General features: G+C 32.5%; 1 long non-coding RNA gene and 2 pseudogenes across 1 annotated transcript; 1 reads left to right on the plus strand and 2 right to left on the minus strand.

Annotated features, from left to right (window-relative positions):
• Window positions 1–8,127: 8,127 nt before the first annotated feature.
• Window positions 8,128–13,150, minus strand: LOC140808366 (uncharacterized; annotated as a pseudogene).
• A 3,029-nt stretch (window positions 13,151–16,179) lies between these two features.
• LOC140831726 (uncharacterized) lies at window positions 16,180–17,658 on the plus strand. Its single transcript, XR_012117916.1, has 2 exons — window positions 16,180–17,287; window positions 17,376–17,658. It is a non-coding gene; the product is annotated as an uncharacterized lncRNA (long non-coding RNA).
• A 978-nt stretch (window positions 17,659–18,636) lies between these two features.
• On the minus strand, window positions 18,637–20,568 carry LOC140831739 (FCS-Like Zinc finger 8-like; annotated as a pseudogene).
• Window positions 20,569–26,169: the final 5,601 nt, after the last annotated feature.

A 26,169-nucleotide genomic window follows, 5' to 3' on the forward strand; every position in this document is an offset into this window, starting at 1 on the left:
TCTATGATTTACCTAACACGTACTGAAGGGTAATAGTTACGAGTATCTAATCATTGTTCTAGTACAAGATTTTAAAAAAAAATTATTACTTCAGAGGTTCCATTATTTGGAGACTATAAGAAATAAAAATAAAATGATTGGAGCACAAAAATGTTGATAAGTAAAACATATTATATTTTTTACATCGGCTGGATTAAGTTTTAAAAGTTGTATATAAAGACAATCATACCTAGATTTAGCTTTAGAGATGAAGTTAGGCCTAGATCCATAATCTTAATAATAATTCATTATTTTAACATGGTCTTAGAAATCAGACTTACCGTTATGTGTTGAGCTATCTTAATGAGCAACCGCTAATAAATTGTAAATGTCTCGACCCAAATATTCATTCCTGGGAGTAAGATGTTCGTTTGGTATCTGAAATCTCAAAAATTACAAATGAAATATGCAGTAAACTGAGAGTTGAGGTAAGTGTTAAACACTTTCTCCTTAAGACGAATTTGTTCGGAGTGCTTCGATTTATGGAAATTCTTTGGTGCTTCAGTTTATGGAAATTCTCCCATAAGATACAACTCTTCTTACAAATACATCACAATGATTTTCAAGAACAATAACCCAAAATAAAATGTACTCTCTTTGAGGCAGAAAGAAATAAGATGCGCAATAATTCAATTTATGACAGTCAATATATTAAAAATTCAAGATGAAACTCTTCACAAAAAATTTGAAAAACCTAATATTATATATATATATATATATATATAATATTTTATTTGAGATGAGTCACTATTCCAATTATTAAAATAAAAAAGTAATATTTTGACATAAAAAGTAATATTGTTTCATTAGTGACTCAAATAGAATATTTGTCTTACAAATTTGACCAATGAGACTGTCTCACAAAAGTTTTTATGATATATAAAAGTATCAGAAAACCCAAAATCATAACCAAAATTAAATGAAATTACGTAAATATTTAAATTTAGTTTATATTTTCAAGAAACATCATATTTAAATTAAATTTTTAAACAATCGAAAATATTTTACATTTAAATGTATTTTATATTATAGTTCTGAATAAGATGCATAATAATAATTTCAATTTATCGACGATCAATAAATAAAAAATTTACGATGACACAGTTCATTAAAAATTTAGAAAATATAATATTATATATAAAAATATATTATATTTAATATTTTAGATTGCATGTAGAACTAAATATATAAAATTATCATAAAACTTAAAACCACAACCGAAATTAAATAAAAAAATTATAACCAATGCATATATATATATATATATATATATATATATATATATATATATGTATATATATAAATGTATCATGCTGGGATATTTAATGTATTAACTTCTAGTTTTTTTGACATGGAAAATATTTGAATTAAAATAAATTAATGTGGCAAAAATGCATATAGTGAGATTTTATAGATGACATTTGGAACTAATAAGATGATCTCGAGGCATATGTACAATTATCAATTGGTACAATAAGTCATCAAATTTTGATGTATGAATTAATGGAGCGGGTGAACACATTACCAATGATTATGAATTCAAATTTCAAAGAACATTTTCTTGAGATAGTCTATCACACAAAATTTGTCCAATGCGATTTACATTGCTAGAGTAGTTCGCAGTTAATGTGTTTGCTCTATGATTTACCTAACACGTACTGAAGAGTAACGGTTACGAGTATCTAATCATTGTTTTAATACAAGATTTTTTTTAAAAATATTATTACTTAAGAGGTTCTATTATTTGGAGATTATAAGAAATAAAAATAAGATGATTGGAGCAAACAAATGTTGATAAGTAAAACATATTAGATTTTTCACATCTGCTGGATTAAGTTTTGAAAGTTGTATATATAGACAATCCTACTTTGAGTTAGCTTTAGGAGTGAAGTTAGGCTTAGATCCATTCTCTTAACAATAATTCATTATCTTAATATGGTCTCAAAAATCAGACTTACTGTTATGTGTTGGGCTATCCAAATGAGCACCCATTAATAAATTGTAAATGTCTCGATCCAAATATTCATTCATGGGCGTAAGATGTTCGTTTGGTATCTGAAATCTCAAAAATTACAAATGAAATATGCAGTAAACTGAGAGTTGAGGTAAGTGTTGGACACTCTCTCTTTAAGACGAATTTGTCCGGAGTGCTTTGGTTTATGGAAATTCTCTAGTGCTACAGTTTACGGAAATCCTCCCATAAGATACGACTCTTCTTACAAATACATCACAATGATTTGCAAGAATAGTGACCAAAAATAAAATGTCACACCCCGAGCCCGGACCCGCGGCTGCGTGACTGCACAATGGGCCCCTATAGCAACTACTTCGTATTCGTCCTCGCTTTACGAAAATGATTAACCCAAGTTGTTATAGAAGTCCATTGTAAGCCATTATAAACTCATTTTAAATCTTGATTTTTTTCGATGTGGGACAAGGGTATCACAATCACCCCTTCTTCAGAACGCGACGTCCTCGTCGCGGCCTGACCTTTCGATCCACCATAACCTAGAATCTAGAGATGGCTCCTACACGTTAAAGAGGTGGCTCCCGTCATGTAGCACTTTGCCCCGCAGGTTCAAGAGGTGGCTCTCATGCACGTAGCACTTTGCCCCGCATAGCACTTATTTCCCGGTGTTCCATGCCGGTGACCTGGCTCTGATACCATTCTGTCACACCCCGAGCTCGGACCCGCGTCTGCGTGACTGCACAATGGGCCCCTATAGCAACTACGTCGTATTCATCCTCGCTTTACGAAAATGATTAACCCAAGTTGCTATAGAAGTCCATTGTAAGCCATTATAAACTCATTTTAAATCTTGATTTTTTTCGATGTGGGACAAGGGTATCACATAAAATGTACTCTCTTTGAGGCAGAAAGAAATAAAAGGCAGATAATATGAGTTCAATGGTATCCGGAAAAATCTCATGCAAAAGTGTTTAATGTTGATCCTTGATCATGTTTATATAGTTATCAATCAGTAGAGACATGATGTTTCGTCAATGTGGCGTCCCTTCGGTGCTTCTCTTGGTGCATGAAACAATAGCTTAAGTTTTTTCTTCTTATTTTGATTAATTTAAATTCATTAAGCTTTAAAACATTACAACAATCTCCACATGAATGAAATTAATACATTAATGTACGTGATATAAAAAAAGAGTATATACATAAATATTATCGCAATAGGATATGTGGTTTTGGCTTTGAACCTCCTTAACATAGTGTTACCGGATTTACTAGGTCACAAAGTGAACTTGATGTCTTGAAATTCTTGGCAGTTTGTGTAAAACCAGACAACAATACCTACACAATAACTTCCCTACCATTTTTATTTGGTTCTTTATTGGCTATGTCCATTTTGACGATGTAACATTTCTTGGTTTCACAAGTGTTTCGTTGAGGCGGCCCGTCCTCACAGTCACATTTGTGCAAACCACATGCATGAAAATTATTTAAAATTTTTATTTATTTTATTAATGTTTAAATGATATATTTTATATGATTAAATGTTTAAATTCATGATTTTATGAATTAAGGATTTTCCCCGATATTTGATACTAGGTCGGGGAAAGGAGATTGCGAACGACCAAGATGAAAATATTTTTTGATAAATATTTTTAAAGCTCAATAATATGATTTAAATAGGAATAAAATTTTCTAAAATTACAGTAATCTAAATTATTTTACGAGTCGAGCCTTAATTTATCGGAGAAGTCGATTTTAGTCAAACAAAGTTCTTTTAAGGACTCGAAAGTTTTATTTTTTGAAAATGATTTTTGTAAACTTTTATTTTATAATTAAATGGACCTTAATGGACCTAATTTTCCTAGGAGTGATGTGCCTAATTATTCCTAAACCAAAAACCTTAAAAATCCTAACTTTTAACACATGAATTTCGAAATTATAAAACCAAGACTTCTTCCCAATCATCTCTCAAAAACACTTTCTACCAATACTACGGTGTGGTAAGCGAATTTCTAGAGTGAAGCTGATCCGACTCTGTACCGCCTTTTCGATTTCCACCATTTCATCTGTTCTCACGCGAAAATCAAGTTAGTTTCTGTCTGATGTTTTTTTTCAGTTACAAGTTTTTATGTGAGAAGCCTTGACTTTCTCGTTCGAGTTTAATTTTTTTGTTTGTCATTTCGTTTGCTGTGGTTTTGTTTACATGTGTGTGGATCTGAAGATTGGTTTCTGGTGAGTCGTTAGATGAGAATATATGCTATCTGTATAGGTTGGGTGTAGGGGAGATAAGTGTTCGTTGTCTCTGTTTTGGCGGTTTTTGGACGAGATCTTAAACTTCTGATTGCTTGAGATACGATTTTTAGTGTGCTGATTTCTGGAGCTTTTAACTAGTTTGATATTTTTGGAGTACCTAATTTGTAGTTAATAGTAGTGGACAAGATAACAACGGAGGATTGTTAACTCGGTGGATTGATAGCATGAAGACTCTAGTCGCCGTTCCTCATCAGAAGAATCACCATCAGTATTATGATAGCAACCCTGGCCACAGCACTACAAAATTGGTATCATTTGGAAGATGTCGCTGCTGGCCATTTTCAGGGATTAATTGCGGGACTTCTCATCGCGGAGCTGGGTTACTCCAACTCCTATGAAATCTTGCTACTCCGCCATTCCTGTTACACAAAACCCCGTCCCCACCATCAATGAAGCCAAAAAAGCTCCAAAAGAAATACAAAAAGCTGTGCAATCCCATCCCATTTAATAGAAAGTTTGAAATCAATGATAGGTCACCCGATGATGGTTTTCGTTTTTCTGAGCGTTGGGCTGGACCTGCCTATTCAAATTCCCCTCCTCCCGCGCTTTTACCCAGCCAAGTTTTCCCTCCAGCCCTACTAGAACTGTGTCCCTTGACTTGGCTACCCTCGCCCTGTGAAAATGATTTGTGTATCATCCTGATTCTGCACCTGCTTCTCCATCCAGGTTGCACAGCCTGTTGCCTGGCGATCTTTATAACAGCTCCGACTCTGCTACTAAAACCCTGCGTCGCATCCTTAATCTTGACGAGATAGAGATGAGATCTGTAAAGTGCTCGTGAATTTGTTCTGAAGTAGTGTTGTGAAGTAGAAAGTAGTAGCAATACTAAGAATGACAAAACTGATACAGGGATAATTTCTTATTAGGATTCCTTTCGGAAGTGTTGTCATGAGTGGTTGGCGGTGCAAGTGCTCTAATGGGTTGTTGGTAACCTGTCTCCATATATATGTAAAGTGGATTATGTCTGTTTAGGAAATTTGACGGTTGCTCAGACATGGATTTCTCCTGGGTGAAAGCATTGAATAAAAACTTTGTCTGCCCAATATCAATGAAAGATTAGAACAGATTGGAGAATTGACGCTTAATTGTGCATATTCAGCATGGAGGAGTCCACAATGTTTCGGAATTGCAATTGAGGTCTTCGATGTATCTCTTCAGGGTCTTCACTCATGTTTTCCCTGTTTTTTAGTTGATTTATATCTTCTAGTTAGGTACATGTATATGCTGTAGATCCCTAATATGGTTGTCTATAGATTTTATCTTATCAACTCCTTACCCACTCTCTGCCTGATGTTCAACTTGGCCTTCAGGATTTTCTATAGCCTTCATGAGTTTTCTATATCTTCAGTTGAATACCAACTATATGTTTCCAATTTAGTCTCTATGTTATTGACTACCTGAATTGTGTCATCATTGCTTCTTCCCTGTACCTCAATGCCTCTATTTTCTTTTCTTTTGAAGTGGTTCTCACTTCTGCGTCTTAACCTGCAAGATGTCGTTTTCCCCTTCTCCATCTTTCTGGTTTTTGAAAAGGAAAAATGGGAAGGAAAATAGATATAGCTTATCTGTATGCTTTCAGCTTTTAGGTTTGATCCTTGTTGAGCTGTCTTCTATTCGCGTAGCTTATCCTCTTTGCCGAAGTGGTTCATGATGTTCTATGCTCTACTTCCGAGTCCTTGGGCTTGATCCATGCGGACGTGTCTTTTTTATTAGCTTTGCCTATTCCACTATGTTAAAAGTTGGTTCTAGATAGTCTATTGGCACGAGATGGTTGGTCGTGATTCCATTTGAGCTCTCTATGAAATGCTGGTCCAACCACTTCTACACCTGGTGCTAAAGTTCATTTTCATTGGAGATTGTGTTCATGCCCAACTGTAAACCTGGTAATTTTACTAGTTTTTGCACCTCTCTTTATATTGATCTTATTACATTTCACTTTTAATAATGTATCTTTTTAATGTTTTTGTTGCTAGTGTTTTGTATGGGTGCTGATTGAAGAAGATACTTCTGGTGGCTGTGTCGGTTCCTTGTTAACCTTTTCATGAAATTGGTGCACTTTTATGTAGCTCTATACACTGTTTATGTACATGTAACGAGCTTGTGGGTTCTGAACTTCTGGGAGACTTTTGTAATCTTTTATATCTTTCTAGTTTTCTAGACAAGGATCTTGATAGGCAAGAATATTACTCTCTCTCATAGAGGTTTGCCCTCTTGGCATATTTCAAGGTTCTAATATGTTATCATCTGATAAAATATGGTAGGAATCTACATAGCTCTGAGGTAACTTTTTTCTCTCCTTTTCGTTTCTGTGTGCGGAGTTCATGTTTTTTAATGACAAAAGTGTGGTTTTGCTTCTTGGGTTATGTGATTGTAAATACCTTGAAGGTGACTCGTCAACTTGCTTTCCAGCTGGGCCGTTCTAAATCATTTAACTAGAAATTATGTATTCAAGTTGAATTTTTTGTGATTTGTATTCAACCAGCCGACTTTGTTTTCTGGTACTGTTCCGAAAAGGAATCAAACCTCTTTACTCATTTCACTATTTTTAAAAAGACTTTTGCCTATCATGGATCATATTATGCTTGAAACGAAAAAAAATGTGGTGATAATTATTTGACTAATCTTAATTTATAATTATTTGTAAAAAATCAGAAGTTAGAGCTCAATTTGTGACGTAGAAAATTTCCGCCCATTGAAACGAAATTTTTGGATGGTATTTATTTTATACTCTTGTTTTTAGTCGAACATGAAGTTTCTGGAAGTTTTAAGAGTTTCAGAAGTGATTCTTATTAGGTCTCGTCGCGTAGAAATATATTTTCACAATCTCATTTACGTTTGCCTTTTTTTTTTTATAGTTAAAGGTGAGTTTTGGAGTGAACATTTGAAGGTGGTTCCAAAGAATTTATTTATTTTACAAATCCAAATTTCTCTAAAGACCTGCATTTGGATTATACGCTTGGAAGAAAATTAAGAATATTAATCATTTATTAATAAGGCTTTCGTGTTGAGATGATACTCGAACCAGATAATACCAGTCCTCTTGAGAAGCACACCAGCAGTGATTTTTTTTTATAATGAAGGATTGATCTATGTTGTGCTAGTATGATACATACTTATGCTCAAAGAAACGATATCTCACTTCCTTTTGTTTAATTTTGGTCATTCTAATCTGCGTTTCGTTATACGAAAGCAACTATGCTTGATCGTTCTATATCCGATGTCTCATACGAAACTCCATTCGTTCGTACGCGTCACTACATCGATTTAACTCCCTCCCTAGACATCGATCTATAGACAAGAGTGTTTTACATAGACGTAAGCCAAAATGCTCTGGCATCGGCTCTTACATGTTATACTGTGGTATCAATCGAAGTGGGTTCTGAATATGGATAGGCATAAAGTGCGACTACAAAACCATAAAAGCATACCTCGAAGCAAATTTTTCATTAGACAGCCATATTGCTCCATCATAGGATGTACTGGACTCGAACGAACCAGTAGAAAGTGATGGAATTCACTGTTCAAACCCACTATGGAAATGGAATGCTGGAATATCTATTGCTGACACAAGAGGGGCAGAGAACAGAATCATGATTCAACTCGGGTTATTATTAAGTATGGAAAATCAAGTTTCACTTATTCCACAAATGTCATTCTGCGCGCAGCGGTAAATCAGGCGCAAGTCATTTATCAGATCTGAAAAGGTTTAAAACCATTCCAAAGTATCAATCCCTAGATAATAGCAATCATTGTTACCAGAGTTTTAGGCCTCGAACTGAATTAACCTGTAAATAATATCTTTCCTTGGTCAAGAATGTCTCCGCAAGTGTGACAATAGCTCAAGAAATTTGGTGATGGAGAATTGAACAGTGATTTCAAAACCACTTTCCATTCCCTTGGTATCAGAAGTTATGTCATCACATTTCCGCAGCAATTCTCCACAATACAATCATCGAAAATATGAGTGGTTTTTGGATTCGGGCCGTGGGTGATCACGCAAGTGTAATCCTCAGAAAGCTCCATTTCTTTCAAAGATAGCTGCCTGCTAAAGTTCTTTTCCGGGTTGCTGGAAAAAGGGCTGAAGCACTGAGAATTCCTAGTCTTTATTCCGAAATCCGCCAGATTTCGGAGATTGAGCCGGAGAATGTGAAGAGGTATGATCATTGGATGAATCTGTACCTTAAGTTTGATCCAAACAGAACCATTCTGCTCATGGTCTAAGTTTCCATTTTCATCATTCTTCTCCTCATCGAGTGAATCAATAAGGGCCAATCCAATGGCTTCTTGTTCTTGTTTACTTGGAGGATTGGATAGACTGATATCATAGCCAAAGGGTTCACAAAACTGGATGAAACTTTGGGGTCAAGGATTGAAGTGGTACTCATTACATTAGCTTCTGCATCAGAAAGATTCTTGGTAAAGAAGAATCTTGGTGATCCCAAGAAAGATGAAATTGGGTGTGGGAGTTCTAGTAGGGAAAAGCAATGAATTGCTTTGATCCGCCATGAGAGCTTGCTTGCTGGCCACAGTTCTAGATCATATACTCTCCATTATTACACTAAAACCAGTAAATCTTTTCAAGCCGATACTTCTTCTGTAACGAACCGAACTGCAAAAACAAAAATACCATAAATGAACAAAATTACGAACACGCGTAGAAACAAAGGGATAAAGAACATCAACTAAAGTTAAAAACAAATAATAGATTTCTAAAATAAAGAACTAACCAGGACTCTGACGTTTTGTTAATCCATGAACAGCTGATGAAAGACACAAACAAATGAGAAGGAAATTCCCCTTTTCTTCGCCTTAAAAGAACAGAAACAAAAGTGGGTTCCTCTCAAAAGCACATAACTGATTAAAGAAGTATAAGTAACAAAGTTGATTAAATTTTTTTGGTGAGATTTAGAATCTCTGCTAAATCTCATGGCCTCCATATTCAGAACCATCACAGTAAATATAAAACCCCGTCTTTCCTTAAAAGATAAATTAATAATCTTTTCACACTTTCCTTCCTTTCCTCGACAAAATATGAGCTTAATCCCCATCAAGCTTGCAGCCCAGATACAAATCACACAAAGTTTCCATTTGCTATTTAATTTTAGCACTGGGAGAGAATATCTACCAAATGGGCTTGTAGAAACTTTGCAGAAAGAAGAGCTTCGCTAAGAAATAGATCAACAATGGCAGATTTTGCTGCTTTTAAAAGAAGGGAAGAGGAAGAATTATTAATTATTATTATTTTTTGAAAATGATGGGAAATTAAAACAAGAAAAAGCAAAATTAACGAATAGGGCCCCTTCATTTAATATTTTCCCCCATTTTGGATTTTGCATGAATTGTTCACGACAATAATTTTCTAATTTTTTTTTTATAAAACTATTATTGGTGTTTTTGATGTAATTTTTATATATTACGATTAAATTTAATATGATTGTTTGAATAATTATTTAAATTATTGATAAAATATATAATATATGTAAATTTATAAAATTTCATAATTTGAGATTATGTTAAAGTAAAATAACAATCTTCTATTATGAGTAGGGATGTAATCGAGTCGAGCCGAGCCTTCTGATGTTTGAGCTTGGCTCGTTAATCGAGCGAGTCTCGAGCTTTATTTGGAATATATGACTAGATGCGTGTTATTAAGTTCATTACGCATTTCGAGCGTAAACAAGTTTAATAAATATGAATTATACATTTAAATTTTCATAAATTAATTAAATAAATTATAATATTTAAAGAAAAATATATTATTCTCATTAAAATTTGTAAATTTATTATAATAAATAATTTATAGATTTTTTTTATTATTTCATAAATAATATGCAAAATCAATAAATCAAATATCAAAACTATTATTTTTTCATCTAAAATATTACTCATGAACTTACCAACGAACATGTTCACGACTAACGAGCCGAATACTGTAAAGTTTAGTTTGGTTTGTTTATCTTAACGAATCTCATTAAACGAGCTCAAATTTATCGAATCGAGCTTCGAATAGTCCACAACGGTTTGGTTCATTTACAACCCTAATTATAGATTGATTTTGTTACAGCTGTCTTCGATATTTTGGATGAGCGAAGCTGTTACTAATAAAAAATTAGAAAAAAAATTAGAAAAAATATTTAAAGAACTATATAATATTTTTTCTATAAAAATTTAAAGAATAATAAATATTATTAAAAAATTCACAATTTTTGACATTAATTAGAATAATGAATTTTGATTAAAAAATGTAATTAATATTTAGAGCATGTTATAAAATTAATATTAAAGTTCTAATAAGATGCACAATAATTTCAATTTATGACCGTCAATATATTAAAAATTCAAGATGAAACTTCACAAAAAATTTGGAAAACCTATTATTATATATAATATATTTTATTTAATTTTTTTAGATATATGCACATATATATATATATATATATATATATATATATATATATATATATATATATTTAATGTTTTTAGATATATGCACATATATATTATATATTGTGTGGTGTAATAAGTTTATTGTGAGACAACAATATTACCTTTTATTTTCATAATGGCAGAGTGACTCGTATAAAAAATAAAAATATGTGAGATTGTTTGTGTGTGTATATAAGTCTATTGTGAGACAATCTCACATATTTTATTTTTTATGAGTCACATTGCCCATTAAATTCAATTCTTAATAACATTTCTTGAGATAGTCTATCCCACAAGATTTGCCCAATACAATTTACATTGCTAGAGTATTTGCAGTTGTTGTATTTGCTCTATGATTACCTAACACGTACTGAAGGGTAATGTGTACGAGTATCTAATCATTGTTCTAGTACAAGATTTTAAAAAAAAATTTTACTTCAGAGGTTCCATATTTTGGAGACTATAAGAAATAAAAATAAAATGATTGGAGCACAAAAATGTTGATAAGTAAACATATTATATTTTTTACATCGGCTGGATTAAGTTTTAAAGTTGTTGTATAAGACAATCATACCTAGATTTAGCTTTAGAGATGAAGTTAGCCTAGATCCATAATCTTAATAATAACCATTATTTTAACATGGTCTTAGAAATCAGACTTACCGTTATGTGTTGAGCTATCTTAATGAGCAACCGCTAATAAATTGTAAATGTCTCGACCCCAAATATTCATTCCTGGGAGTAAGTGTTCGTTTGGTATCTGATCTCAAAATTCAAATGAAATATGCAGTAAACTGAGAGTTGAGGTAAGTGTTAAACACTTTCTCCTTAAGACGAATTTGTTCGGAGTGCTTCGATTTATGGAAATTCTTTGGTGCTTCATTTATGGAAATTCTCCCATAAGATACAACTCTTCTTACAAATACATCACAATGATTTTCAAGAACAATAACCCAAAATAAAATGTCTCCTCTTGAGGCAGAAAGAAATAAGATGCGCAATAATTCAATTTATGACGTCATATATAAAATTCAAGATGAAACTCTTCACAAAAATTTGAAAAACCTAATATTATATATATATATATATATATATATATATATATTATTTAGAGATGAGTCACTATTCCAATTATTAAAATAAAAAAGTAATATTTTGACATAAAAAGTAATATTGTTTCATTAGTGACTCAAATAGAATATTTGTCTTACAAATTTGACCAATGAGACTGTCTCACAAAAGTTTTTATGATATATAAAGTATCAGAAAACCCAAAATCATAACCAAAATTAAATGAAATTACGTAAATATTTAAATTTAGTTTATATTTTCAAGAAACATCATATTTAATTAAATTTTTAAACAATCGAAAATATTTTACATTTAAATGTATTTTATATTAAGTTCTGAATAAGATGCATAATAATAATTTCAATTTATCGACGATCAATAAATAAAAAATTTACGATGACACAGTTCATTAAAATTTAGAAATATAATATTAATATAAAAATATATTATATTTATATTTTAGATTGCATGTAGAACTAATATATAAAATTATCATAAAACTTAAAACCACAACCGAAATTAAATAAAAAAATATAACCAATGCATATATATATATATATATATATATATATATATATATATATATATGTATATTAAATGTATCATGCTGGGATATTTAATTGTATTAACTTCTAGTTTTTTTGACATGGAAATATTTGAATTAAAATAAATTATGTGGCAAAATCATATAGTGAATTTTATAATGACATTTGGAACATAATAGATCTCGAGGCATATGTACAAATGCGTTCAGACTTACTTCAGAGATATCTTCCAATTCCTCAAGCTGGTGCAGTCTGAATCCTCTTGAACATAAAGAGAGGAATCATCATCGGTACCCATAAGTAGCAAGTATTTGCTTTTACAACGATGTTGTGGTCCGTATTTTTCGTCACAATTGAAGCATAAACCTTTCTCCCGTTTTTCTTGTAATTCTGTTGGTGAAAGTCGTTTGATGGGCAAGGAAGAATGAGATGCAGTAGGTTTTGGTTTGGGTAAAGGAATAGTAGAACTAGAGGAGTGTGTTTGAGAAAAAGGTGTTGGCAATGATGTAGAGAAAACGTGTTTACCGGAAGCTTTAAGAGCCAAAGCTCGAATGTCATGATACTTTTGCTCGTATACCCTAGATAATGCCATGGCTTGAACTAATGAAGTAGGTTGCACTATAAGTAGCTCACGTTTGAGTTCTGGTTTCAGCCCATTAACATAAAAACTAATAAGAAGAGATTCGGAGATTCCAGACACTTTATTAGAAAGCAATTCAAATTCGGATTGGCTATGTATCTGCATCAATTTGGCAAGCTGACCTTGATAAACTTCAGGAGTTGAGTACATATTAAAAAATTGTTCTGCGCAAAATATCCATTCACCCGGGTTTGAGCCATCAAACCGAAGAAGTTCAAGGCGTAGAGAGCGCAAATGATGAGAAACATCAGATCCAGAAGTAGCATCAATACGAAATGGTGGCGGTCCGAGAATGCCTTGTCCATGGTTATCTGAATTATTCACATTACGCTGGGAAATAGCTTCAATTCGAGAATCCATTGATAGCATTAACTCTTGAAACTGCTGGAGAGTTTTGGAGATGCCATCTAAGCGTCATTCTTGCTCTTTCAATGTATCATCAATTCCCTTTGAGGCCATGACAACGAGAGCACCTTGATAGAATCTAGTTAATTAGATTCAATATTTTAAACCTTCTTTGAGTGAGGTTGACTCCTGCTCAAGAACCAAATTAAAAATAAACAGAAGAACTTAGAATAGGAAGTAGAAGACAGAATGAGAAAGAAGAAAGGGATAGAGACACAAATAATTTCTTATATATCTCCTTGCCCATTACAAACCCATATGAATATATCTATCTCAGTAGTCATTAGCAACTCTTAAAATTCTCTTGTATCTTAGCTTGCTACTTGGGAACGTAATCTTTCATCATCCAACGTGGAGCTTTACGAGTCCTTACCGTTTGATCTTCCCACTGATTGGCTTTCTTTGTTTCTTTCTCCTGTGCTTCTGGAGCTTTCCCAATTTCATTTGTATTCCCAAGTTCTCGAGAGTCATCGGTAATAATTTCTTCAGAGTGGGACTCTGTATTTTCAGCCCACTTTCTTACAACACTTTGGGCCATGGTGTTGTCAATAGGTATGTTCAATATGCTATCACCACTTATCACAAGATGTTGTTGCCCACAAATGGCAATAATATAAAGAAATAATTCAAGATTGAAGTTCATATTTTCAAATCTATAAAAGCTTCTATATATATCAAGATCCAAGGAAGATGAAGACATCATTCAATTTCTTCATTTTCTTTCAAATAAATTTATAATTTTTCTAATTGTAGTTTAGGTGTATTGTATTTTCAGCTAAACATATTTATCCTCATCTACATGAGATTACTATGTAATAATATTATGTATGTTTAAATAAAAGAATCAAACTTATGTCTATTCCATATATTATTTTCAAAATTAAACTTATTTCATGTACACCCCGAGATAGGAAATGATATAGAGTTGTCTTAAATGACGTTGAAGGGATCTACTTTAAGAACCATATGTTGTGACTGCGTGATTAATTTGTGAAGAACAGTTTGTAAAACCAGATGGATATGACCCGACTACATTATGATTAAAAAGATAAATGGATAATTTATTATAAGGATACATGATGGGCCATAAAAAAAAAATGACATATACTCTGAAAAACTTGCATAGTCTTATGCTTTTGGACAAAATCAATAAATATAACAATGCCAAAATGCTCATATCTCTAAAAAAAAGAAGAGAAAAGTAAAAAAAGAAAAGAAAATACGTGTAAAATGAGAATAAAGACTGAATATAATTTTTTAAAACAAAATGAACTGAACGAGGACAATGAAAGAAAAAAAAAACTAAATTAAGAATAACCAAAACAGGAATTACCCCTAATTTTCTCATAAATATTTATCTCCGATGAATTGAACCTTTACTCCAAGATTTGTGACTCAACAAGTTTTAAGAGCGTGGATCTCAAATGCGATTTGTGATCTGGTCGTGGAAGGGCAAAATGGTCTTGTCAGCGGTTTACTGTCGGTGACGTAAGCCGGTAATTAGCTTCCATGTTCAGGGTAATCTCGTAAATTCGCCCCCTCCACAACTCTATTCAGTGTTCCCCCTCGCCCTGCATTTCATAGCGAAACCGCAAAAAGGAAACCATTGCTCCGCCGTGCAAAGCCGAGGAATCTGAGCTTTCTTCCCAATCATCTCTCAAAAAACACATTTCTACCAATACTACGGTGTGGTAAGCGAATTTCTAGAGTGAAGCTGATCCGACTCTGTACCGCCTTTTCGATTTCCACCATTTCATCTGTTCTCACGCGAAAATCAAGTTAGTTTCTGTCTGATGTTTTTTTCAGTTACAAGTTTTTATGTGAGAAGCCTTGACTTTCTCGTTCGAGTTTAATTTTTGTTTGTCATTTCGTTTGCTGTGGTTTTGTTTACATGTGTGTGGATCTGAAGATTGGTTCTGGTGGATTCGTTAGATGAGAATATATGCTATCTGTATAGGTTGGGTGTAGGGGAGATAAGTGTTCGTTGTCTCCTGTTTTGGCGGTTTTTGGACGAGATCTTAAACTTCTGATTGCTTGAGATACGATTTTTAGTGTGCTGATTTCTGGAGCTTTTAACTAGTTTGATATTTTTGGAGTACCTAATTTTGTAGTTAATAGTAGTGGACAAGATAACAACGGAGGATTGTTACTCGGTGGATTGATAGCATGAAGACTCTAGTCGCCGTTCCTCATCAGAAGAATCACCATCAGTATTATGATAGCAACCCTGGCCACAGCACTACAAAATTGGTATCATTTGAAGATGTCGCTGCTGGCCATTTTCAGGGGATTAATTGCGGGACTTCTCATCGCGGAGCTGGGTTACTCCCAACTCCTATGAAATCTTGCTACTCCGCCATTCCTGTTACCAAAACCCCGTCACCAACCATCAATGGAAGCCAAAAAAGCTCCAAAAGAAATACAAAAAGCTGTGCAATCCCTATCCCATTTAATAGAAAGTTTGAAATCAATGATAGGTCACCCGATGATGGTTTTCGTTTTTCTGAGCGTTGGGCTGGACCTGCCTATTCAAATTCCCCTCCTCCACGCTCTTTACCCATGCCAAAGTTTTCCCTCCAGCCTACTAGAACTGTGTCCTTTGACTTGGCTACCTCGCCCTGTGAAAATGATTTGTGTATCATCCTGAATTCTGCACCTGCTTCTCCATCCAGGTTGCACAGCCTGTTGCCTGGCGATCTTTATAACAGCTCCGACTCTGCTACTAAAACCCTGCGTCGCATCCTTAATCTTGACGTTACTGATGAATGAAGGATTTGGATCATTTAGTGCTCCTGTGAATAAGTTCTGAAGTAGGTTAGTGGTAGACTATAGAATGAACAAAAACTGATACAGGGATAATTTCTTATTAGGATTCCTTTCGGAAGTGTGTCATGAGTGGTGGCGGTGCAAGTGCTCTAATGGGTTGTTGGTAACCTGTCTCCATATATATGTAAAGTGGATTATGTCTGTTTAGGAAATTTGAAGGTTGCTCAGACATGGATTTCTCCTGGGTGAAAGCATTGAAGTAAAAAGCTTTGTCTGCCCAATATCAATGAAAGATGAGTAGACAAGATTGGAGAATTGACTGCTTAATTGTGCATATTCAGCATGGAGGAGTCCACAATGTTCGGAATTGCAATTGAGGTCTTCAATGTATCTCTTCAGGGGATCTTCACTCATGTTTTCCCTGTTTTTAGTTGATTTATATCTTCTAGTTAGGTACATGTATATGCTGTAGATCCCTAATATGGTTGTCTATAGATTTTTATCTTATCAACTCCTTACCCACTCTCTGCCTGATGTTCAACTTGGCCTTCAGGATTTTCTATAGCCTTCATGATTTTCTATATCTTCAGTTGAATACCAACTATATGTTTCCAATTTAGTCTCTATGTTATTGACTACCTGAATTGTGTCATCATTGCTTCTTCCCTGTACCTCAATGCCTCTATTTTCTTTTCTTTTGAAGTGGTTCTCACTTCTGCGTCTTAACCTGCAAAGATGTCGTTTTCCCCTTCTCCATCTTTCTGGTTTTTGAAAAGGAAAAATGGGAAGGAAAATAGATATAGCTTATCTGTATGCTTTCAGCTTTTAGGTTTGATCCTTGTTGAGCTGTCTTCTATTCGCGTAGCTTATCCTCTTTGCCGAAAGTGGTTCATGATGTCTCTACTCCGAGTCCTTGGGCTTGATCCATGCTGGACTGTCTTTTTATTAGCTTTGCCTATTCCACTATGTTAAAAGTTGGTTCATAGATGATCTATTGGCACTAGTGGTTAGGCTGATTCCATTTGAGCTCTCTTATGAAAGCTGGTCCAACCACTTCTACCCTGGTGCTAAAGTTCATTTTCATTGGAGATTGTGTTCATGCCCAACTGTAAACTGGTAATTTTACTAGTTTTTGCACCTTCTTTATATTGATTCTTATTACACTTTCACTTTTAATAATGTATCTTTTTCATGTTTTTGCTAGTGTTTTGTATGGGTGCTGATTGAAGAAGATACTTCTGGTGGCTGTGTCGGTTCCTTGTTAACCTTTTCAGAAATTGGTGCACTTTTTATGTAGCTCTATACACTGTTTATGTACATGTAACGAGCTTGTGTGGTTCTGAACTTCTGGGAGACTTTTGAATAATCTTTTATATCTTTCTAGTTTTTCTAGACAAGGATCTTGATAGGCAAGAATATTACTCTCTCATAGAGGTTTGCCTCGGCATATTTTCAAGGTTCTAATATGTTATCATCTGATAAAAATATGGTAGGAATCTACATAGCTCTGAGATAACTTTTTTCTCCTTTTCGTTTCTGTGTGCGGAGTTCATGTTTTTAATGACAAAAGTGTGGTTTTGCTTCTTGGGTTATGTGATTGTAAATACCTTGAAGGTGACTCGTCAACTTGCTTTCCAGTGGGCCGTTCTATCATTTTACTAGAAAATTATGTATTCAAGTTGAATTTTTTGTGATTTGTATTCAACAGCCGACTTTGTTTTCTGGTACTGTTCCGAAAAGGAATCAAACCTCTTTACTCATTTCACTATTTTTAAAAGACTTTTGCCTATCATGGATCATATTATGCTTAAGAACGAAAAAAAAAATGTGGTGATAATTATTTGACTAATCTTAATTTATAATTATTGTAAAAAATCAGAAGTTAGAGCTCAATTTGTGACGTAGAAAATTTCCCCATTGAAACGAAATTTTTGGATGATTATTTATTTTATACTCTTGTTTTTAGTCGAACATGAAGTTTCTGGAAGTTTTAGAGTTTCAGAAGTGATTCTTATTAGGTCTCGCGTAGAAATATATTTTCACAATCTCATTTACGTTTGCCTTTTTTTTTATAGTTAAAAGGTGAAGTTTTGGAGTGAACATTTGAAGGTAGGTCCAAATGAATTTATTTATTTTACAAATCCTAAATTTCTCTAAAAGACCTGCATTTTGGATTATACGCTTGGAAGAACCAATTAAGATAATTAAATCATTTATTAATAAGGCTTTCGTGTTGAGATGATACTCGAACCAGATAATAACCAGTCCTTGAAGCTACACCAGCATGATTTTTGCTTTATAATGAAGGAAATGATTCTATTTGTCTGGATGTTACAACTTATGCTCAAAGAAACGATATCCATTTTTTGTTTAATTTTGTCATTCTATTCGTTTCGTATACGAAACAATGTTCGCTATCCATCTCACAAATGTCTTATCGATACACCAGATTTAGAGCCCAACGGATTTTACAATAAGAGTTTTTTACATTATATCTCTGCCTCTGGCTCATTATGTATATGTATCAACGAGAGAGGAATTCAAGAGAATAAGAAAGCCAAAAAAAAAAAATTCAAGAAATATTTCACATTGATGCACGAAACTCAGTCCTTGAGCCACGTCATGTTCCCACTCAACTAAAGGGGTGGAAAATTTGGAATTCTTTGTTCAAAATCCCTTTTGAAGATGCTAAATTCTTCTGAAACAAGAAAGTGGAGCAGAGAGAATCATATTCAACTCGGGTTGTAAAAATTATCATCCAACTTCGGGTTCTTCATTCCGTCCATGATCATTTCTTGGCAGCGGCATTCATGCTGCAAAAGGCTTTTTCACCTCTAAAAAGTAAAACCAATTCCAAATATCAAATCCCATGAATAATGAAGCCATCAATGTGTTAAACAGAAAGTTTAGGCCTCGAACTGAATTAACCTGTAAATGTAAATATCTTTGCCTTGGTCAAGAATGTCTCCGCAAGTGTGACAATAGCTCAAGAAATTTGGTGATGGAGAAGTTGAAACAGTGATTTCAAAACCACTTTCCATTTCCCTTGGATTATCAGAAGTTATGTCATCATCATTTCCGCAGCAATTCTCCACAATACAATCATCGAAAATATGAGTGGTTTTTGGATTCGGGCCGTGGGTGATCACGCAAGTGTAATCCTCAGAAAGCTCCATTTCTTTCAAAGATAGCTGCCTGCTAAAGTTCTTTTCCGGGTTGCTGGAAAAAGGGCTGAAGCACTGAGAATTCCTAGTCTTGATTCCGAAATCCGCCGTAGATTTCGGAGATTGAGCTGGAGAATGTGAAGAGGTATGATCATTGGATGGAATCTGTACCTTAAGTTTTGATCCAAACAGAACCATTCTGCTCAATGGCTTGCTAAAGTTTCCATTTTCATCATTCTTCTCCTCATCGAGTGAATCAATAAGGGCCAATCCAATGGCTTCTTGTTCTTGTTTACTTGGAGGATTGGATAGACTGATATCATAGCCAAAAGGGTTCACAAAACTGGATGAAACTTTGGGGTCAAGGATTGAAGTTGGACTCATTACATTAGCTTCTGCATCAGAAAGATTCTTGGTAAAGAAGAATCTTGGTGATCCCAAGAAAGATGAAATTGGTGTGGTGGGAGTTCTAGTAGGAGAAAGCAATGAATTGCTTTGATCCGCCATGAGAGCTTGCTTGCTGGCCACAGTTCTAGATCTATCACTCTCCATTATTACACTAAAACCAGTAAATCTTTTCAAGCCGATACTTCTTCTGTAACGAACCGAACTGCAAAGAACAAAAAATACCATAAATGAACAAAAATTACGAACACCGTAGAACAAAAGGGATAAAGAACATCAACTAAAAGTTAAAAACAAATAATAGATTTCTAAAATAAAGAACTAACCAGGAACTTGACGTTTTGTTAAATCCATGAACAGCTGATGAAAGACACAAACAATAGAGAAGGAAACTTCCCCTTTTCTTCGCCTTAAAAGAACAGAAACAAAAGTGGGTTTCCTCTCAAAAGCACATAACTGATTAAAGAAGTATAAAGTAACAAAGTTGATTAAATTTTTTTGGTGAGATTTAGAATCTCTGCTAAATCTCACTGGCCTCCATATTCAGAACCATCACAGTAAATATAAAACCCCGTCTTTCCTTAAAAGATAAATTAATAATCTTTTCACACTTTCCTTCCTTTCGTCGACAAAATATGAGCTTAATCCCCATCAAGCTTGCAGCCCAGATACAAATCAACACAAGTTTCCATTTGCTATTTAATTTTAGCACTGGGAGAGAAATATCTACCAAATGGGCTTGTAGAAACTTTGCATGAAAGAGAGCTTCGCTAAGAAATAGATCAACAATGGCAGATTTTGCTGCTTTTAAAAGAAGGGAAGAGGAAGAATTATTAATTATTATTATTTTTTGAAAATGATGGGAAGAAATTAAAACAAGAAAAAGCAAAATTAACGTAATAAGGGCCCCTCTTCATTTAATATTTTCACACATTTTGGATTTTAGCCATGAATTGTTCACGACAATAATTTTCTAATTTTTTTTTTATAAAACTATTATTTGGTGTTTGATGTAATTTTTATATAATTAACGATTAAATTTTTAAATATGATTGTTTGAATAATTATTTAAAATTATTGATAAAATATAATAAATATATGTAAATTTATAAAAATATTCATATAATTTGAGATTATGTTTAAAGTAAAATAACAATCTTCTATTATGAGTAGGGATGTAATCGAGTCGAGCCGAGCCGAATTCTTGAATGTTTGAGCTTGGCTCGTTTATAATCGAGCCGAGCTCGAGCTTTATTTGACGAATATATGCATGACTCACAAGCTTATTCAAGCATTTATCGAGCGTAAACAAGTTTAATAAATATATGAATTATACATTTAAATTTTCATTAAATTAATTAAAAATAAATTATATATTTAAAGAAAAATATATTATTCTCATTAAAATTTGTAAATTTATTATAATAAATAAATTTAATAGATTTTTTTATATATTTCATAAATAATATGCAAAATCAATAAATCAAATATCAAAACTATTATTTTTTCATCTAAAATATTACTCATGAACTTACCAACGAACATGTTCACGAGCTAACGAGCCGAATACTGTAAAGTGTGAGTTTGGTTTGTTTATCTTAACGAATCTCATTAAACGAGCTTTTATCGAATCGAGCTTCGAATAGCTCACAAACGGTTTGGTTCATTTACAACCCTAATTATAAGATTGATTTTGTTACAGCTGTCTTCGATATTTTGGATGAGCGAAGTTGTTACTAATAAAAAATTAGAAAAAAAATTAGAAAAAAATATTTAAAGAACTATATAATATTTTTTCTATAAAAATTTAAAGAATAAATAAATATTATTAAAAAATTCACAATTTTTGACATTAATTAGATAAATGAATTTTGATTAAAAATGTAATTAATATTTAGAGCATGTTATAAAAATTAATATTAAAGTTCTAATTAAGATGCACAATAATTTCAATTTATGACCGTCAATATATTAAAAATTCAAGATGAAACTCTTCACAAAAAATTTGGAAAACCTAATATTATATATATATAAATATATTTTATTTAATGTTTTTAGATAATATGCACATATATATATATATATATATATATATATATATATATATATATATATATATATATATATTTAATGTTTTTAGATAATATGCACATATATATATATATATATATATTTATATATGTGTGTGTGTAATAAGTTTATTGTGAGACAACAATATTACCTTTTATTTTCATAATGGACAGAGTGACTCGTATAAAAAATAAAAATATGTGAGATTGTGTGTGTGTGTATAATAAGTCTATTGTGAGACAATCTCACATATTTTATTTTTTATAGGAGTCACATTGCCCATTAAATTCAATTCTTAATGAACATTTTCTTGAGATAGTCTATCCCACAAGATTTGCCCAATACAATTTACATTGCTAGAGTAGTTTGCAGTTGTTGTATTTGCTCTATGATTTACCTAACACGTACTGAAGGGTAATGGTTACGAGTATCTAATCATTGTTCTAGTACAAGATTTTAAAAAAAAATTATTACTTCAGAGGTTCCATTATTTGGAGACTATAAGAAATAAAAATAAAATGATTGGAGCACAAAAATGTTGATAAGTAAAACATATTATATTTTTTACATCGGCTGGATTAAGTTTTGAAAGTTGTATATAAAGACAATCATACCTAGATTTAGCTTTAGAGATGAAGTTAGGCCTAGATCCATAATCTTAATAATAATTCATTATTTTAACATGGTCTTAGAAATCAGACTTACCGTTATGTGTTGAGCTATCTTAATGAGCAACCGCTAATAAATTGTAAATGTCTCGACCCAAATATTCATTCCTGGGAGTAAGATGTTCGTTTGGTATCTGAAATCTCAAAAATTACAAATGAAATATGCAGTAAACTGAGAGTTGAGGTAAGTGTTAAACACTTTCTCCTTAAGACGAATTTGTTCGGAGTGCTTCGATTTATGGAAATTCTTTGGTGCTTCAGTTTATGGAAATTCTCCCATAAGATACAACTCTTCAACTCTTCTTACAAATACATCACAATGATTTTCAAGAACAATAACCCAAAATAAAATGTACTCTCTTTGAGGCAGAAAGAAATAAGATGCGCAATAATTCAATTTATGACAGTCAATATATTAAAAATTCAAGATGAAACTCTTCACAAAAAATTTGAAAAACCTAATATTATATATATATATATATATATATATATATATATATATATATGTATATATATAATATTTTATTTGAGATGAGTCACTATTCCAATTATTAAAATAAAAAAGTAATATTTTGATATAAAAAGTAATATTGTTTCATTAGTGACTCAAATAGAATATTTGTCTTACAAATTTGACCAATGAGACTGTCTCACAAAAGTTTTTATGATATATAAAAGTATCAGAAAACCCAAAATCATAACCAAAATTAAATGAAATTACGTAAATATTTAAATTTAGTTTATATTTTCAAGAAACATCATATTTAAATTAAATTTTTAAACAATCGAAAATATTTTACATTTAAATGTATTTTATATTATAGTTCTGAATAAGATGCATAATAATAATTTCAATTTATCGACGATCAATAAATAAAAAATTTACGATGACACAGTTCATTAAAAATTTAGAAAATATAATATTATATATAAAAATATATTATATTTAATATTTTAGATTGCATGTAGAACTAAATATATAAAATTATCATAAAACTTAAAACCACAACCGAAATTAAATAAAAAAAATATAACCAATGCATATATATATATATATATATATATATATATATATATATATATATATGTATATATATAAATGTATCATGCTGGGATATTTATTGTATTAACTTCTAGTTTTTTTGACATGGAAAATATTTGAATTAAAATAAATTAATGTGGCAAAAATACATATAGTGAGATTTTATAGATGACATTTGGAACTAATAAGATGATCTCGAGGCATATGTACAATTATCAATTGGTACAATAAGTCATCAAATTTTGATGTATGAATTAATGGAGCGGGTGAACACATTACCAATGATTATGAATTCAAATTTCAAAGAACATTTTCTTGAGATAGTCTATCACACAAAATTTGTCCAATGCGATTTACATTGCTAGAGTAGTTCGCAGTTAATGTGTTTGCTCTATGATTTACCTAACACGTACTGAAGAGTAACGGTTACGAGTATCTAATCATTGTTTTAATACAAGATTTTTTTAAAAAATATTATTACTTAAGAGGTTCTATTATTTGGAGATTATAAGAAATAAAAATAAGATGATTGGAGCAAACAAATGTTGATAAGTAAAACATATTAGATTTTTCACATCTGCTGGATTAAGTTTTGAAAGTTGTATATATAGACAATCCTACTTTGAGTTAGCTTTAGGAGTGAAGTTAGGCTTAGATCCATACTCTTAACAATAATTCATTATCTTAATATGGTCTCAAAAATCAGACTTACTGTTATGTGTTGGGCTATCCAAATGAGCACCCATTAATAAATTGTAAATGTCTCGATCCAAATATTCATTCATGGGCGTAAGATGTTCGTTTGGTATCTGAAATCTCAAAAATTACAAATGAAATATGCAGTAAACTGAGAGTTGAGGTAAGTGTTGGACACTCTCTCTTTAAGACGAATTTGTCCGGAGTGCTTTGGTTTATGGAAATTCTCTAGTGCTACAGTTTACGGAAATCCTCCCATAAGATACAACTCTTCTTACAAATACATCACAATGATTTGCAAGAATAGTGACCAAAAATAAAATGTCACACCCCGAGCCCGGACCCGCGGCTGCGTGACTGCACAATGGGCCCCTATAGCAACTACTTCGTATTCGTCCTCGCTTTATGAAAATGATTAACCCAAGTTGTTATAGAAGTCTATTGTAAGCCATTATAAACTCATTTTAAATCTTGATTTTTTTCGATGTGGGACAAGGGTATCACAATCACCCCTTCTTCAGAACGCGACGTCCTCGTCGCGGCCTGACCTTTCGATCCACCATAACCTAGAATCTAGAGATGGCTCCTACACGTTAAAGAGGTGGCTCCCGTCATGTAGCACTTTGCCCCGCAGGTTCAAGAGGTGGCTCTCATGCACGTAGCACTTTGCCCCGCATAGCACTTATTTCCCGGTGTTCCATGCCGGTGACCTGGCTCTGATACCATTCTGTCACACCCCGAGCTCGGACCCGCGTCTGCGTGACTGCACAATGGGCCCCTATAGCAACTACTTCGTATTCGTCCTCGCTTTACGAAAATGATTAACCCAAGTTGCTATAGAAGTCCATTGTAAGCCATTATAAACTCATTTTAAATCTTGATTTTTTTCGATGTGGGACAAGGGTATCACATAAAATGTACTCTCTTTGAGGTAGAAAGAAATAAAAGGCAGATAATATGAGTTCAATGGTATCCGGAAAAATCTCATGCAAAAGTGTTTAATGTTGATCCTTGATCATGTTTATATAGTTATCAATCAGTAGAGACATGATGTTTCGTCAATGTGGCGTCCCTTCGGTGCTTCTCTTGGTGCATGAAACAATAGCTTAAGTTTTTTCTTCTTATTTTGGTTAATTTAAATTCATTAAGCTTTAAAACATTACAACAATCTCCACATGAATGAAATTAATACATTAATGTACGTGATATAAAAAAAGAGTATATACATAAATATTATCGCAATAGGATATGTGGTTTTGGCTTTGAACCTCCTTAACATAGTGTTACCGGATTTACTAGGTCACAAAGTGAACTTGATGTCTTGAAATTCTTGGCAGTTTGTGTAAAACCAGACAACAATACCTACACAATAACTTCCCTACCATTTTTATTTGGTTCTTTATTGGCTATGTCCATTTTGACGATGTAACATTTCTTGGTTTCACAAGTGTTTCGTTGAGGCGGCCCGTCCTCACACTCACATTTGTGCAAACCACATGCATGAAAATTATTTAAAATTTTTATTTATTTTATTAATGTTTAAATGATATATTTTATATGATTAAATGTTTAAATTCATGATTTTATGAATTAAGGATTTTCCCCGATATTTGATACTAGGTCGGGGAAAGGAGATTGCGAACGACCAAGATGAAAATATTTTTTGATAAATATTTTTAAAGCTCAATAATATGATTTAAATAGGAATAAAATTTTCTAAAATTACAGTAATCTAAATTATTTTACGAGTCGAGCCTTAATTTATCGGAGAAGTCGATTTTAGTCAAACAAAGTTCTTTTAAGGACTCGAAAGTTTTATTTTTTTGAAAATGATTTTTGTAAACTTTTATTTTATAATTAAATGGACCTTAATGGACCTAATTTTCCTAGGAGTGATGTGCCTAATTATTCCTAAACCAAAAACCTTAAAAATCCTAACTTTTAACACATGAA

The sequence above is a fragment of the Primulina eburnea genome, chromosome 1 (genome assembly GCF_022965805.1).
Source record: "Primulina eburnea isolate SZY01 chromosome 1, ASM2296580v1, whole genome shotgun sequence".
Taxonomy (NCBI): Eukaryota; Viridiplantae; Streptophyta; class Magnoliopsida; order Lamiales; family Gesneriaceae; genus Primulina; species Primulina eburnea.